Below are 13,310 nucleotides of genomic sequence, written 5' to 3'. Positions count from 1 at the left end.
TATTTTTATACATGTAGGGTTAAACGGGTTTTCTTTTTTTTTTTTTTTTTTTTTGTCTTTGTGCTATTTCTTTGGGCCGCTCCCGCGGCATATGGAGGTTCCCAGGCTAGGGGTTGAATCGGAGCTGTAGCCACCGGCCTACGCCAGAGCCACAGCAACTTGGGATCCGAGCCGAGTCTGCAACCTACACCACAGCTCACGGCAACGTCGGATCCTTAACCCACTGAGCAGGGGCAGGGACAGAACCCGCAACCTCATGGTTTGTAGTCGGATTTGTTAACCACTGCGCCACGATGGGAACTCCTAAACGGGTTTTCTTGATGTGTATTGGTTATATATTTCTTTTACTTTGTTTTTTTATGTTCTAAATCCATTTCTGAGTCAAAACTATACTTTTAAACAAAAATCTAATTTTTGTTTCATTTTAAGCCCTAATCTATATAAGTTAAAAGGATTTCGCATTTTTTTAATAACCAGTTTTTTAGTAGACAGGTTAATAGAGTTTTTACTGGCCGTAGTAATGGCTTTGGGGACTTGCTTTCTTCTGTGTTATTTCTGAATCCATGAAATAATTATTCTTATTATATCAGGCCTCTGATTTTACTTTTGTTTCTCCAGATATAATGAAAATCAATCTCCGAGCAAAGGAAAATATGCTAGCTTGTTCCATAGGCTCACTGAAAAAATTATGTGCCATTATTTTTTGAATTCGTCTGTGAGGAGAATTGAACTATGGAAAAGACATTTGAACAGTTCTTATTTCTCTTCACCAATTATTTGCTCTCATTAGCAGATAATTGCCTCCCAGCTGATTTCAGCATCACTGTTCTGTAGCCTAGGTGTCAATTAAGTATAATAACTCACAACCTGACCTTTATTAGCTTGGTTTCAGAATCTAAAATTGTGAAGTTGGAACTGTGGAAAGTTTGATTTTATTTTAATAGCATCTAAGGTTATCTTCATATTGTGGATATTTATGTATCAAGAGGATAGTTAGAAGTCAAGTACAATACTATACCTTTTAAAAACTTTTCAAGTGGATACCGTTTATTTATTATTGACTAATTCAGTTATCTGGATTTAGAGTACTACTAAGTATTTTTTTATGGTACCAAAATTAAAAACAAAAAAGTATGGCAGGGATGTGGGAGAAGAAAAACCAATCCTACTATTACATAAATAATGGAATGGATGAGTTCCTGCTGTGGCACAGTGAGTTAAGAATCCTGATGCAGTATATTAGGTCACTGTGGAGATGGGGGTTTGATTCCAGGCCCTGTACAGTGGGTTAACGATCCTGCGTTGTTACAGGTGTGGCTTTATTTCAGTCCCTGGCCTAGGAATTTTCATATGCTACAGGTGTGGCCATAATAAACAAAAAAGATGGAAGTGCTTCATAGTTCCCTCTTTGTTTCATCTTAAAGCCTTACTATACTCTTGTATCTGTTCTACATAGTGTGTATATATATATATATTTTATATATATTATGTAATCTATCCTTTTTGAGTTTAAGGTGTGGCTGTAAAAAGAAATATAAATAAGAAATTATGAGTTTTTAAGTGAGGCAGTATAACATAGTATTTAAGGACTCTGAAGACAGAGTGCCAAGGTTTTTTATCTTGCCTTGTGCTTAATTTCTCTGTGCCTCAGATTTCTTCATCTGTAATATAGTAATAATAATAATAGCAGTACCTAGCTCATGATGTTACTCCAAGGATGAATGGAATTACTATATGTAAAAAGCTTAGAGCAGTAATTGGTACAGTATGCCAATCAAAGATATTCTAAATGCTCTTTATGGAATAATTTTGTCTTATCAGAAGTAGCAACAATTATAAGCTGGTCTAGTAAATATTTAAGTAGGTCAACACTTAAACATTGTGATTTTCTTTTTTTAATGTAGTGTAGTGTATAGAGAACCTTGTTCTAAAGTTAAGAAAACATTGTAGTCCCAGTAATGTCTTACTAATTGTGTGATCTTAATTCATTTAAACTCTTTGGCCTGCACATTCTTCATCTGTAAGACTTATACAAAGTTTACTGCCATGTTTTTTTTCTTTTCTTTTTTTTCCTGTAAAACACTCAAAAACATGCAAACATAGAATAATATGATGAACCTTCATGTACCTGTGAACTTGTGACATCATCTCCATCACCATCCATTCACACATTCTGTATTAGTTTATAGCCTATCCCTGACATATTATTTTATCTACTAATATTTCAGTATGTATTTGTAAAAGATAAAAACTTTGAGAAACAAAACTACCGAATCTGGAGTTCCCATTGTGGTGCAGGGGAAACGAATCTGATTGGGAACCATGCAGTTGCAGGTTCAATCCCTGGCCTCACTCAGTGGGTTAAGGATCCGGCATTGCCGTGAGCTGTGGTGTAGCTCGCAGACGCTGCTCTGCTCAGATCCCACGTTGCCATGGCTGTGGCGTAGGCCGGCAGCTACAGCTTCAATTAGACCCCTAGTCTGGGAACCTCCATATGCCACGGGTGTGGCCCTAAAAAAAGGACAAAAAAAAGGAAAAAAGAAAACAAAATTACCGTATCACTGTTCAACAACAAAGAATAATGGTGTTTAGGTAATATAATCAATAATACTGTCAATGTACAGATTTCTAGTAGTCTCCTAAATGTCAAGTGTGTGTATGTGTATGTATACATGTGTGCCCACGTACCTGTTATGATTCACAGGTTGTGTTTGGGTGATATTTTTTTTAAGTTTATAGTAATCTATAGGTTCATTCTCTTCCTATTTCACTTTATTTGTTGTCACATCTAGATTATTTATTCCAAAAAACTCACAGTCAGGATGTTTTTGCTGATTGCATCCTTCTGTTATAGTTTAACATCCTTTTTCTGTTCTCTTTATTTCTCATAAATTATTAGTTGGAGCTAGACTGTTGACTACTTGTTTGATTTTGGTGTGTGGGGTTGTAGGTGTGTGCAAAAATATTTATAAATGATATTACGATCTTCCATCAGAAGGTCCTGATGTCTGGTTGTCTCTGTTTTTTTTGTGATATTAGCAACCTTCATAATCAATGCATACCTCTATTAATTTCTTAAGATTGCAAAACAGTGATATTCTATCACCTCTTCTTTAATAACTGGAGTGCTTTTATAAAGAGAAATTTCCACGCATCTATTTGGTAACCCAGTGGTACAATTAGTATTAGAAAAGCATAATAAATGTTTGATTCTTTCCCTTTATTTGCTAGATCTCAAATAATGAGTTGGTTCATTAGCATCCTCCAGTGATGATCAATTTAAAAAATTGTCGTAATTTTGTTATCACTGTGAACTTGTGGTTATTAGTTATGTAATGTTATGTTTCTATTTATTCTGATATTTTAAATTAAGAAGTCAAATTGCACAATTTATGTTTAATGTCTCAGTCTTACATCTTCATTTTGTCCTATACTGAGAACCCCAATCACAAATGACTGGGGCAGAGCCTCCTTGCCTGCCCGCTTAAGTCTCTCACAAGCATCCTATCCTAATAAATCGATTTCCTGCTTCAAAAAAAATGACTCTAGGGATGATAGAAATGTCATATAATTATACATTGTGGCAATGCACAAGTAACAGTTTCAGAATACAAATAATACCTTCACCAACAATGTGATTACTGAAAGTGGTATGAGATTTTTTTAGGGCATATCCCACTATGAATAGACTATCAGATTACTGTTGTAAAGTTATTTGGAATGGCATGGTTAAACTACTAACTATATGAACATATATGAACATTGAGTTCCTTCACTTCCTTTTATTTTCAAATTTCTGATGGATTGTGTTCTTAAGATTTAATGTTGCCTTGTAATTATGTAAAATACTAATTCCACAGTCAAATCTATAGAATGAGATATATTCAAAGATGTCTAGCTTCTGTCTCTACCCCCTCCACTCTGTTTTCTCCCTCCTCTGGTAGGTAGTCTTTTTAAAAATACATAATTTGTTATTTCCTTTTTAAAAATATATATAAATGGTTGTATGTATATATGTAACCTCCCCTTTCTTATATAGTGATATACTGTGCACACATTTCTCTTCTTGCTTCGGTCAGGGAGATCTCTGCAGAGTAGTATATACAGAGTCCTCATTCCTGTTCACAGCTGCATAGTACTCCATTGTGCAGATGTGCCATAGCTTTTTTCAACTCTTCTTTTTTTTTTTTTTTTTTTTTTTTTTGTCTTTTTGCTATTTCTTTGGGCCGCTTCTGCGGCATATGGAGGTTCCCAGGCTAGGGGTCTAATCAGAGCTGTAGCCGCCAGCCTACACCAGAGCCACAGCAACTTGGGATCCGAGCCTCTCTGCAACCTACACCACAGCTCACGGCAATGCCGGATCATTAACCCACTGAGCAAGGGCAGGGACCGAACCCGCAACCTCATGGTTCCTAGTCGGATTCGTTAACCCCTGTGCCAGGGCGGGAACTCCTCAACTGTTCTTTTGTTAATGTGCACTAGAGTTGTTTTAAAATTTTTGGTCAGCCGCCTCTTGGCTTCTCAAATATGAAAGTAAAAAAAATAAACTCTTGTTCTTTTATGAATAGACCTACAATTATTAGCCTCATAAATGTCTTTATATATTTTTTGCCAGTGTGTTTTTTGGATAAATTCTTAGAAGTAAGACTGGTCACAGGGTGAATGCAAATGTAATTCTTCTAAATTTTTCAGATTTAGTCTTAAATCATTGAGCATTCCCACAGGGATGTGTAAGTGTGCCTGTTTTTCACAGCCTCGTCAAGAGCATATTGTTAAGAGAGAATTGTTAACTCCATATAGTTTTAACTCATTTGATTAGAAGTGATGCTGAGCAATTTTTTATGTGCTTAAGAGTCATTTGTATTTTTTTAACCATCTGTTCATTTCTCTAGCCGATTTTTTTCTGTAGGGCTAGTGTATTTTAGAAATTCTTTTTGTTTTTTGTTTTTGTTTTTTTGGGCCACGTCCACAGCATATGGCAGTTCCCAGGCCAGGGATCAAACCCATGCCTCAGTAGCAACACAAGCTGCTGCAAAGACAACGCTAGATCCTTAACCTGCTGAACGACAGCAGGAATTCCTAGAAATGTTTTATATATTGTAGATACATCTTTTACCTATATTGTGAATGGTTTTCTCAACCTTATTTATATTTTTCCTTTGCTTATGATTTCTTTAGCTAGTCAAGTTTCTTATGTAATCAGTTTGATCTTTTTTTACTTATTACTTCTGGGTTTTGTACCATAGTTAGGAAACTGTTCTCTGATCTTAAGTCATGGAGGAATTTGCTCTTTTTATTCAAATACTTGTATGGTTTCATTTTTTATGTTTATACCTCTGATCCATTAGGAATTTGTCCTTGTATAGATAAGTGGAAGGGACCTAATTTTATCTATTTTCATGTGACTGCTTTATCTCAATATGTGTTTTTGTTTTCATTTTTGTTTTCTTTTTTGGCTACTCCACAGCATATAGAGTTCCTGGGCCAGGAATCAGATTCAAGCCACACTTGCCACCCAGGCTGCAGCTGTGGCAACACTGGATCTTTAACCCACTGTACCTGGCTGGGGATTCAGCCTGTGTCCCAGTACTCCCAAGACACCACCAATCCCATTGTGCCACATTGGGAGCTCCTCAACATGTTTATTTTTAAATCCTTATTTTCTTCACTGATTTTGAGATGCTGTCTTTATCATAAACTAAGTTTACATATGTTAAATTATGTTTTCCAGTCTTTTCCCTTGATTTGTTTTCCCAAACCAGCATTATATTTACTCTACAAATTTTGCAAATGAGAAATATCAAGTTTAGAATAAGTAATTTGCCCAAAGTCTACAGCTATTAAGTAGTCAAATGTAGACTTGAACCCATTCATTTTTCTGGCCCTGCAATTCACATTTTAACTCACTGTTCTTTCCTATTTTCTATGATACTTGCTCTTTATTCTGCACAAAGTTGTTATGGGATAAATGAAACTGTCATTATAAAACTGTCAAAGCTTACATTTTAAACATTAGAATTTATTGCTCCTTTGAGTTATTTTTAGCCATTTATGAGGGAATAACTGAGAACCAAATACAGTCACAGTTGTAATTCATAATTTTAAAGTAGTTATAGTTTGGAATAATTTTAAGTGGTTAACACTCATGCTGAAAATATTTTAATGCTAGTGTTTTTGTTTTTGTTTTCTTTTCACAGCCACACCTATAGCACATGAAAGTTCCTAGGCTAGGGGAACAAAGAAAATCTGCAGCTAGCAAATCTGAGCTGCAGCTGAGGCTTATGCCATAGCAATACCGGATTCATGCGGCATCTGCAACCTATACTTGCAGCTTGTAGCAATGCTAGATCCTTAACCCAATGAGCAAGGCCAGGTATTGAACCTGATTCCATATGGACAATATGTTGGGTTCTTAACCCATCAAGCCACAACGGGAACTCTGCTAATGTATTCTTTTTTTTAAATACCTGTGCTTTATTTATTTATTTATTTATTTATTTTGCTCTTTATTATTATTTTTTTATTTTATTTTTTCCCGCTGTACAGCATGGGGGTCAAGTTATTCTTACATGTATACATGTTTTTCCCCACCCTTTGTTCTGTTGCAACATGAGTATCTAGACATAGTTCTCAATGCTACTCAGTAGGATCTCCTTGTAAATCTATTCTAAGTTGTATCTGATGACCCAATGCTCCCGATCCCTCCCACTCCCTCCCTCTCCCGTTGGGCAGCCACAAGTCTATTCTCCAAGTCCATGATTTTCTTTTCTGTGGAGATGTTCGTTTGTGCTGGATATTAGATTCCAGTTGTAAGTGATATCATGTGGTATTTGTCTTTGTCTTTCTGGCTAATCTCACTCAGTATGAGACTCTCTAGTTCCATCCATGATGCTGCAAATGGCATTATGTCATTCTTTTTTATGGCTGAGTAGTATTCCGTTGTGTATATATACCACTTCTTCCAAATCCAATCATCTGTGGATGGACATTTGGGTTGTTTCCATGTCCTGGCTATTGTGAATAGTGCTGCAATGAACATGTGGGTGCATGTGTCTCTTTTAAGTAGAGTTTTGTCCGGATATATGCCCAAGAGTGGGATTGTGGGGTCATATGGAAGTTCTATGTATAGATTTCTAAGGTATCTCCAAACTGTTCTCCATAGTGGCTGTACCAGTTTACATTCCCACCAACAGTGCAGGAAGGTTCCTTTTTCTCCACACCCCCTCCAGCACTTGTTATTTGTGGACTTATTAATGATGGCCATTCTGACTGGTGTGAGGTAGTATCTCATGGTAGTTTTGATTTGCATTTCTCTTATAATCAGCGATGCTGAGCATTTTTCTCATTTGTTTGCTGACCATCTGTATATCTTCCTTGGAGAACAGTCTATTCAGGTCTTTTGCCCATTTTTCCATTGGTTGACTGGCTTTTTTGCTGTTCAGTTGTGTAAGTTGCTTATATATTCTAGAGATTAAGCCCTTGTCCATTGCATCATTTGAAACTATTTTCTCCCATTCTGAAAGTTGTCTTTTTGTTTTCTTTTTGGTTTCCTTTGCTGTGCAAAAGCTTTTCAGTTTGATTAGGTCCCATTGGTTTATTTTTGCTCTGGAACAACAAAAGACCCAGAATTGCCAAAGCAATCCTGAGAAACAAAAACCAAGCAGGAGGCATAACTCTCCCAGACTTCAAGAAATATTACAAGCCACAGTCATCAAAACAGTGTGGTACTGGTATCAAAACAGACAGACAGGCCAATGGAACAGAATAGAGAACCCAGAAATAAACCCTGACACCTATGGTCAATTAATCTTTGACAAGGGAGGCAAGAACATAAAAATGGGAAAAAGAAAGTCTATTCAGCAAGCATTGCTGGGAAACCTGGACAGCTGCATGCAAAGCAATGAAACTAGAACACACCCTCACAACATGCACAAAAATAAATGCAAAATGGCTGAAAGACTTAAATATAAGACAGGACACCATCAAATTCCTAGAAGAGAACATAGGCAAAACACTCTCTGACATCAACCTCGTGAATATTTTCTCAGGTCAGTCTCCCAAAGCAATAGAAATAAGTGCTAATGTATTCTTAAAACACAGATTGCTGCCCCTTTTTCTCTATATAGTTTCTAATACCCTAGATGTATAGTTGGTATCAACTGTATTTCTAGCAGGTATTAGGTGATGCTGATACTGTTGGTGTAAGGGTGATATTTTGGAAACTATTTTGTTTTGTTTTTTGTCTTTTTGTCTTTTCAGGGCCGCACCTGTGCCATATGGAGGTTCCCAGGCTAGGGTTCTAATTGGAGCTACAGCTGCTGGCCAAAGCCACAGCCACAGTAAACCAGATCCAAGCCGAGTCTGCGACCTACACCATAGCTCATGGCAACTCGGAATCCTTAACCCAGTGAGCAAGGCCAGGGATCGAACCCGCAACCTCATGGTTTCTTTCTTTTTTTTTTCCCACGTCAGATGGATAATGTGCCAATGTCATAACAAAGTTTGAGGGAGGCACACATCACGCAGGCGTGTGAACACCTACCTGATCATCATGCTTATGAACTACAGAAGGATCAACCTCATGGTTTCTAGTCGGATTCATTTCCACTGTGCCATGACGGGAACTCCGGGAACTATTGTTTTAAAGCTCTCTTTTTAAAATTAAAGTTGTGTGAATTTCTCTAAAGTCAGATTTCTTAAGAGAGGAAAGGAGTCAAATTTAAAATTTTCAACATGTAAGGATAATCTGACCCCCTTGCTGTACAGTGGGAAAATAAAAAAAATTTTAAAAAAAGATAAAATAAAATAAAATTTTCAGAGTGGTGTTATGGCAAACCTCCAATGTAGTTTATTTTAAATTTCCTATTTTTACCTTACCCTTTTAAAGTTCTTAGTTCACATTGTTTTGGTTACACATTAAGAATAAAATCACTGCAGTGGGTTAATGATCTGGCTTGCCTCTGTGGAGCCTCCAGTTTGATCCCCAGCCTGGCACAGAGGATTAAGAACCTGGGCGTTCCCTTGTGGCTCAGCAGTAATGAATCCAACTAGTATTCATGAGGATGCGAGTTCCATCCCTGGCCTCGCTCAGTGGGTTAAAGATCCTGCGTGATGTAGGTGAGCTGTGGTGTAGGTTGCAGACCCAGCTTGGTCCCCAGTTGATGTGGCATAGGCCAGCAGCTGTAGCTCCAGTTCAACCTCTAGCCTGGAAACCTTCACTGTATCTTTGCTGGTCAATTTAGGCTTTGGCCTTGCCCTGTTTATATTTGTTCATTTGACAGTAAGTCAGCTTTGTTTCTTTTTTGGTAAGTATGGAATGGAATCACATGGGTGCAGTTGGCAAAAACAAGGTTGTTTGTTTTTGTTTGTTTGTTTGTTTTGGGCTATCCCCGTGGTGTGAAATTCTGGTGCTAGGGATCAAACCACCACCAAAGCAGCAACCCAAACCACAGCATTGATAATGCCTGATCCTTAACCTGCTCTGCCACCAGGGAATTCTAAGACCTTTTTTTTGTTTGTTTGTTTTTCAGGGCTACACCTACAGTATACGGAGGCTCCCAGGCTAGGGATTGAATCAGAGCTGCAGCTGCTGGCCTATGCCACAGCCATGGCGATACCAGCTACTTAAACCCACTGAGCAAGGCCAGGGATCAAACTCAAATCCTCATGGATACTTGTTGGGTTCGTTACCAGTGAGCCACAGTGGAAACTCCCAACCAAGTCTTTTTGAGGATGATAATGATAATAGTAAATAGCACCCAAAATGTACTGGGTGCTTTTGTGTACCATTTTGTCTGTGTTTTACAGGTGAGAAAACTGAGACTTTAAGGTCACTTTCCCATGATCACATAGCTATTAAATAATATAGACAATATTTTAACCCTAGGAGACTGAGTCTTTTCAAATTATACCATCCTGCATATCTGGATATATGTCATATATATACACAACGCATATGTGTGTTTATGTGTTGCATGTGTACATATATATGTGTCTACATGTATATTTACAAATCAATATTATGCTTTCATTATCATGTTAATGGTAATTTACCAGTCTTGAATTAGATATACAGGAATTATTTTAATATAAGGATCTATTACTATATGATTTCTATTTATACTAAAAATGATCCTAATCAATAACTCATTAACTTGACTTGAGAATCAACAATTCTTTAATACTTGTGTCATACAAAGATGTCAGTGGTGCACAGTGGATTTCTTACCCAGTAGTGAGAGATGGTACAACATAGAAAGCAGGATACCTCTTAAGCAAGACAACTTTAAAAATCACTAGGCTTTCCCATTGCAGTTCAGCAGATTAAGGACCAGACAGCTCTCTGTGAGGATGTGGGTTCAATCCCTGGCTTTGCTCATTGGTTTAAGGATATGGCGTTGCCTTAGGCTGTAGGCGTAGGTTGCAGATGTAGCTCAGATCCTGTGTTGCTGTGGCTGTGGCATAAGCCCCAGCTGCAGCTCCGATTTGCCCCCTGGCCTGGGAACCTTCGTAAGCCCAGGTGAAGCCATTTTTTAAAAAATCACTAGTAATAACTTATTAATAAATAAGATAATATTTATCACACTTACTAAGTGATAGGCATTATTCTAAACACTTCATGTAAACTAATTTAATCCTCAAAACAATCCTGTATTATTGTATTGTTTTGAGTACCTTTCACCCTTTGGTTTTTCACATAACTTTCAGACTTCCTTTATTGCCGCCCCCCTCGACTCCTCAGCACATATAAGATATGATTTGAATTTCTTTTCTTCATTAGGTGTTATATTTTGTTTAGATCCCTTTTAAAGAATAATAATCCAAATCTGTATTCCATATGTGATCTGACATTTGCAGAGCCAAGTAGAATGTCTCCTTTCTAGTTCTGTATGTTACAGTTCTATTAATGCACCTTAAACCTCTGTAAGATTAGTGTGCTAAAGTAGTGCTAAAAGTAAAATCCCTAAGCCTACAAATGAGTTTTTTCTCTCTTATTCTGTAATTGTATAGCAGTTTGTTTTTTGGGGGGTCTTTTGGGGTTTTTTCCCCCTTTTTCTTTTTTGGCTGCCCTGTGGCATAAGGAGTTCCCAGGCAAGGGATCTGATCTAAGCCACAGTTGCAGCCTACACTGAAGCTTCACCAACACCAGATCCTTAACCCACTGTGCCAGGACAAGGATCTGACCTGTATCCTAGTCCTCCAGAAACACCACTGATCCTGTTGCCCACAGTGAAAACTCCATATAGGTGTTTTGGAATCCACCATAGATTCTTAACAGTTATCCCTCTTAAATTCTTGTTAGATGTCAGGTCTTTTTGGATCCATGTTTTGTTAGCTTATGTTTTTGCTGTTCTCTGGAGCTTCATATCATCTGCAAAGCTGAAGGGGCTGCCCTGGTATCTTCATCTTGGCCTTATAGCATACCTTCCTCCATGTAGACCTCATTCCATTGGTGGTATACTCTGGTGTGGCTGTCCAACCAGTTACTAATTTAGCTAACTGAACTACCTTTTATTTTTTGGTTTTGTTCTCAAAATCATGAAAATATATGTTAAAATGCTTTTCAAACACCTAGTTAAACATCGTTAATTTTCATGATCTGCAACCCTTCTAAATACATCAAAAAAAAAAATTAGTCTGTGATGTGTCTTCTTGTTAGCTTGTACATCCTACTCTTAGAGATCACTACATCCCCTTCTAAGTATTCACAAATCAAACCTTTAATGATCTGTTTTAGAATGTTATCTGAAATCAACATTAATCTTACCAGAATGTTGATAGAAATTATTGTCTTATTTTGAAAACAGTCTCCAGTCTTGTAGCACTGGCAATGATTCAGGGAGCTCATTTGCATGTACTTTTAAGTGTCTTGGAACATAGTTGTTTGGTTTGGGAGAGATATGAACTTCTGTTAGATTTATGTCTAAGTATTTCACTTTTTGGGTGTTAATGGTAATAAGTTTTTAGTTTCAAAATCCTTGTTTATTGCTGGTATATAGGAAAGTGACTTTTGTGTATTAAACCTGTGTCTTTCAAACTTTTGATAATTGCATATTAGTCCCAGTATTGGGGGGGGGGTGATTATTTTGGATTTTCTATACAGAAAATCATGTCATCTGCCAAGAAAAACAGTCGTTTCTTTCTTTCCAATTACTATGCCTTTTATTTCTCTTTCTTGTATCATTGTATTAGCTAGGTGCCTGTTTTCAGTTCCTTCTCTTATTTTCTATATTGTTTACCTTTCTTGTTTGTTCACTTTTAAGTTTGAATAACATTCTCCTTATCAAATAAGACAAATGAGAGTCGAGAGGGCTGTGTCACATGAAACCACACATATAATTAAGTTAATTGCGAAGGAATTGAATACTTAAATGTTTGTGGACTCTTAAAGGAAATTAATTTTGACGCAGCCTTTTGAGAATTTGAATTGGATGAAAGAAAGATGAGAGAGGAGAAAGGTTATAGACAAAATCCAGCATATGGTAAGAAAATATTTATATAGAGCTATAGTAATTACATGAGCTTTATTGGAGTGAAAGTTCATGGGAAGAATGGAAATTAGTGAAAGTGGAGATCTTGAGAAGAAAATGAGACTTAAGGGCTATATTCCTAGCACTTCAAGTTAGGTGGAACTTTACAAACCATTTTCATGTAACCTTCTGAGATAGGTGGTATAAACAGTACTTTGTGGATGAAAAAAATTGATGCTTAGATTAAGAAATGTACCAATTCTGGGAGTTGCCATTGTGGCACAGAGGTTATGAAGCTGACTATTATCGATGAGTATGTGGGTTCAATCCCTGGCCTTGCTGAGTGAATTAAGTGTCCAGTGTTGCTGTGAGCTGTGGTGTAGGTCACAAATACATCTCAGATCTGGCATTGCCATGGCTGTGGTATAGGCCAGCAGCTGCCGCTCTGATTCAACCCCTAGCCTGGGAACTTCCATGTGCCACAGGTGCAGCCCTAAAAAGCTAAAAAAAAAAAAAAAAAAAGTACCAATTCTGTATAACAGTATGTAGCTCAGGACCAAAACTCATTATCTTACATTCCCAAAGTCTGTGTTCTTCTCTGATACTGCTCATTTCTGTTGCTTCACCGTAGAACCCTATGCTAATAACGCTTGTAATTTGTCCAGTTTTCATGCACATTGTCTAATTTGATCCTCAAAAATCCTGTGAGATTTATATAGTTCAGATATTATTAGGATTTCACTTTATAGATAAGGAGAATAAAGATGAGAGAGAAGGCAAAGTTAATAATGTAAAATAGCTAGGACTACATTCTTTTTTTTTTTTTTTTGTCTTGTCTTT

At 37.0% G+C, this 13,310-nt stretch overlaps 1 protein-coding gene across 1 annotated transcript in view; it reads left to right on the top strand.

Annotated features, from left to right (window-relative positions):
- The window catches only part of KLHL28 (kelch like family member 28), a 35,150-nt gene that overhangs the window by 4,866 nt on the left and 16,974 nt on the right, over positions 1–13,310 (top strand). The window lies entirely within an intron of this gene.

This window comes from Sus scrofa, chromosome 1 (assembly GCF_000003025.6).
Source record: "Sus scrofa isolate TJ Tabasco breed Duroc chromosome 1, Sscrofa11.1, whole genome shotgun sequence".
In the NCBI taxonomy this organism is placed as follows: Eukaryota; Metazoa; Chordata; class Mammalia; order Artiodactyla; family Suidae; genus Sus; species Sus scrofa.
This window is presented reverse-complemented; position numbering and strand designations above follow the sequence as displayed.